The sequence below is a fragment of the Sinocyclocheilus anshuiensis genome, unplaced genomic scaffold, assembly GCF_001515605.1.
Source record: "Sinocyclocheilus anshuiensis isolate Anshui unplaced genomic scaffold, SAMN03320099.WGS_v1.1 scaffold417, whole genome shotgun sequence".
NCBI lineage: Eukaryota > Metazoa > Chordata > Actinopteri > Cypriniformes > Cyprinidae > Sinocyclocheilus > Sinocyclocheilus anshuiensis.
Window position 1 is genome coordinate 195,848 of NW_015537953.1, and position 4,548 is coordinate 200,395.

The following is a 4,548-nucleotide window of genomic DNA, read 5'->3' on the forward strand; positions in this document are numbered from 1 at the left end:
GCCCCAAGAGTGATTACTGATAAACTGTCTGAAAAAAAGAGAGCCACGTTTTAGAGAAGAAAAAAATCACCCACTGACTTTCAAAGCTGCTGCATAGTAACGACTTTCTACTTCGAGGACCTTGATAGAAATGTAGTGGAGTGAAAAGTACAATATTTGTCTTTCAAATGTAGTGAAGTTAAAGTCATAAGTTCCCAGAAAAAATAATACTCAAGTAAAGTACAGATACTCAAAAAGTGTACTTAAGTACAATACTCAAGTAAATGTACTTAGTTACTGTCCCCCTCTGGTTCTGGGTCATTGCTAGGTGATTGTTTCTTGGCCCAAATCAAAAGAGACTTGGGTGCTGATGAATTGCTTACCAATGTTTAGCATCTATGTTATATGAGCAATAGTGATCCTTGCAAACGCTGCTAATAAAACCTATGCGCTTACCTATACATTTAGGGAATGGGGCTCTCCATTCTCCATTTGACAGGCAGGTGATTTTGCTCTGTCTTTGTAATGTAAATACCCTCCCAATGTGTGAAAGAGTAATTGTGTGTCCTGGTCTGATTGAAACCTCAGGCCCCAGGTATCTGTCCGATCTCATGTTCGCTGTGAGGTTTGCAACATGTTACGATGATTCTGCTGTGGTTTGCTCGTTTGTTTGTTTGTGTGTCTGTACCAAGTGGCAACCTTCCAGTCTCTCTCTTGAATCCAACACAGAATTGACTTAAACTGCAATTCTTTGGAACTGGTTGTTCCAAAAACAAAGTTTCTTCCACTTTCAATAATGTAACGACCATTTGAAATATCTTCAGGTGACTCACAGCGTTTGACTGATGATGAATCAGAAGCAAAAGATATAATTCTGAAAATTCAGCCTTTGAAGGCCAAGGAGATTATTATTTAATAACAAGTTACTCGGGTTACTTCAGATGCATACAATTAGATTTAAAAGTATTGTACAGCAGTCCAGAGATTTATACATTGTGTGTGTGTGTGTGTGTCTTGTATACCCACGTGAACATTTATCACCACGGCATTTAGTCAATTCATTATTGCTACACTTGTAGATTATTTTTCTCTGAGAGACATAGCCATGTACGCAATTGTAGTCACCATCAGAGTATTGTTTGTTTTTTTGAGCTTTCAGAAACTTCTGCATTCTTTACCACTGGGATCTCAGAGCAACCTGTTAGACCATTAGAAAATGACATCATTGCTGTAATTTGTGTGATAATTTACTAATTCTTTTCAAAAAGAAATGGCTTACCATTTGATGTAGAAGCATAAACAATGCAGCATATCCAAAGACATAAAAAAGCAAGCCTTGATTCCATTTTCCCCAATCTGTCAGTTTGTTCACACTAGGATATGAAGAAACTTGCCAAACAAAGTCTTTAACTTAGTTAATATCTGACAGTTCTGGGCAGGACGTTTGTGTGCTGCATGATGTTTATTTGGGATCACATAGGGGTATTTGTATTATATGTTAAAAAAGATGTTTGATTTGTCTAAATAATAATAATAAAGGATGGATCATACAGTAATATATATTACGATTTAAAAGTCTGAGCTAGTGAAAATTCTAGTAAAAACTAGTGAAAATTGTCCTTTTTTTGGAATTATTTACAAAGTAAATTATCAGTAATTATCAACAATTTGAGTGAAAAGTGAACTGGGCGAATAACAAACAGGAAAAAAAAGAACAGTGTAACACTTTATAATAACTTTCAATTAAAAATAGGCATTACGTAATGTTTAACAAATCATTAGTTAATAAATATTCAAATAGCTACAATTCTGAGATAATGCACTTGTTAATGTTTGGGCATATTTGGTAACACTTGTGTCCACTTCAGACATTCTACAAACTATCTAGACATTTTACTGACTATAGTTACTTTGCAAGTGTGTCATCTTATTCTATTATCAAAGTTTTGTTCCTTAATATGCTGTTCTTGTTGCTATTATTTGTTGTTTTTATGTCTTAAGCAAGAATATAAATACACTTAACTAATCAACTTTTACTCCCACTTTGTTACAGCAGCAAAAAGTCAAATTCCCATAAATGTACTAAATGTTTAATAAACGTTTATACACATTTCAAAATGATAAATAGTTTCAACTTTAGATTAAGTACTGCAAAAACTTGAACAAATAAAATATGCAGTAAATATATAAGCAGTAGAAGTCGGCATACACACCTCAAAAAATGCAAATGCATGATTTACTGCTTCAATTACAGCATACAATCAATCTAAGATTAATTTGTACCATGAAAAAAAAAAAAATCAAGGTCTCAGATCACAAAATGTTTTACTTGATTTGCAATGACGACACATGAGGGAGTTGTAATGCTATTCTCCTGTATGTGATCTAGTCCAGCTTGAAAACCTTGATGAATGTGAGCTTAGGTCAGTTGGAACTGCTGTCGTGAACCACTGCAAAGCTAATACTCTGTGCAAACATGAAGTGCTCTTTTGTATGGGAAGCTCAAATACAAAAATACTGGAATTGACGTTTTTGAAGGTGAATGAGGCAAAGCTGTGGACCAAATAAAATCATTTGCTAGGACCTTCTGTTGTTTCACAATTTATTGATATTGCATATCAGCAAATCATGTGAGTCTGATTGTGTAGAATTGTTGAAAATGTTTACAAATTGAATGTTGTAAAGTACAAACACAGCTATATAATTTAAGCATTTGTTTTCCACTAATGCAGATTAGTTTATTTTTTATTACATTTTTTAAACAAATGTTAAATACAGTGACTCAATAGAATAAAATAATCACAAGTGGAATGCATTTATGTTTTTTATTCAGCCCCCTCTTTTAAGTTAGTAAAACTCCTATATGTAAATAAAAAGGGGAGTTTTTTTTTTCCATTTTAAATTAAAATTAAATATCAAATTAAATAATTACATTAAAAAAATAATAATTTTAAAAGGGGAGTAATTTAAAAAAACATTTAAATGTAAAAATTAAATTAAAACCAAACTCAGTGTAATAGTGTTTGGATGTCAAGTTTTATTTTGAAGCAATGTTGACACAATGTCATATTACTGTAACAGATCAAACCATCAAGTGTGTGTGTGTGTGTCGCTCTTGTAGCAGTACGTCTCTTTTTAATTGTCATCCATCAAAGGAATGTTAATACAGATCTTAAAACAGATAACAATAATAAATGCAGAGTTACAGGCTGGTGGATGTTAATGTTGTAATAATAAAAAAATGCTTATCAACAAATAATAATTACGGAATCTTTATCCTAATAAAATTTAGCACTGCAAAATAAACTCTGAATATGATTTTAAAAAGTTCGTAACATAAGCAAGATGTTTCATATTTTCATATGTCAATGTTTCACTCCAGGTTGTTTTCAACTTCTTGTTGACCTAAACAATAAAATCAATAAAAAAACTTAAATAAAAAACTTAAATTTCAGTGACTAAAACTATTAAGTAAATGTCCTACTTTAGGGGACGAAATACTGAAGTTTGCCCAGGAGTTTAAATTGCTACCTGGTTTGTTTCAAACCAGCCTGAGAACAAATTATACTTTTATTAACCAACATGTTGGTCTGCATGTGCACATCGACAATTAAAAAATAACAATGACAGAAAACAAGAACTCATCCTGAATGAATGATCTACCTCAGACTGAATTAATCAATGGACTGCCTGGTGTTTCTGATTTGTTGCAGTGGGATAAAGCTGTCTGTAACTAAACCTACATAAATTCAAACCTCAGCAAATTAGGTCTGCAATATAAGACTGATTAGATCAGCTGAGCCTGAAGAATCCGTGTATCATTCGATCATTCGTTTTCTGATTTAATATTGAAAGTAGAAAAATTAGAATAAGGCTCCTTTTTCGTTTTTTTTTTTTTTTTTTTTCCAAAAAACGAAAAACGAAAATTCAGCTTAAATTTTCGTTTTTCGTTCATGGGTGGAAAAATGAATAAACAGCTTGAATAATCGATTTCTACACGTGGGCGGGAATTAAACGCCCCTTTCTGCTGATTGGTCAACCGAAGATCAAACCGTGCCATCATCAGCTCTTCCGCAGTATCACGCAGCAGAATAATAGTCCTCCACTGCTGCAGTTGTACGGATTAATAGCCCATTTTATCAATTTCAGATACATAGGCCTACTGTGATTTATTCCAAAGTGACTTATGTGATGCATTTAACGTCAAATAATCTAAATGAATCCTTTTAAAAGACAAGCATTCCCTGTGGTTCATGTTTGCGGCATGCGCCAGAAAGATGCTCAAGGAAAGCGAGACGCGCTAAAGCAGCGCATTCTGTTGTTCTCTTTATTTTTCAAAGGCATGACATTTTGTAGTTATTTTGAACGTAACGTTACACAATTACAAGTATACATTTTACCATACGACTATAAATGACAGAGTATTAAGTTATGTCCCCTCGATGGGGAAAAAAATCCAAGTGAACATCAATCAGTACTCAATATTAATTTAAACTGCTTTAAATATGACTGCTGCTTATTTCCTGTGCACTTCTGCGCTTGACTGTAGTCGCGTCTGTCTGCTTATTG